Raw genomic sequence first — 357 nt, 5'->3', positions numbered from 1 at the left:
AAGAAATTAAAAAAAAATTATTAGCAACACATATGATTTATTATATTATAAAATATATAATATAAGCACATAAAATATAAAATCGAAAGGTAATGTTTTTGTGAAAAAATGATGGCACGTAAAAGGTGACACTTTAAAAAAAAAAAGAATAAAAAATTAGTGGCTAGAACTACACTATTTTTTTGAAAAATGATGAGTGGAAATTTTGGACAAAAACTTGTAACATATTCCAAATACTTGGCTATTATTGAATCACCACTTGGTGTTTTACTTGGATTCGCGTGCTTCAGCCATATGGCTCCATCTTGTGCACTCTCTTGCCTTTCTTTTTCTTTTTTCTTTTTTTTGATTAACATC

Source organism: Primulina huaijiensis, unplaced genomic scaffold (genome assembly GCF_012295235.1).
Source record: "Primulina huaijiensis isolate GDHJ02 unplaced genomic scaffold, ASM1229523v2 scaffold5913, whole genome shotgun sequence".
NCBI lineage: Eukaryota > Viridiplantae > Streptophyta > Magnoliopsida > Lamiales > Gesneriaceae > Primulina > Primulina huaijiensis.
Note: the sequence above shows the minus strand (reverse complement) of the source record.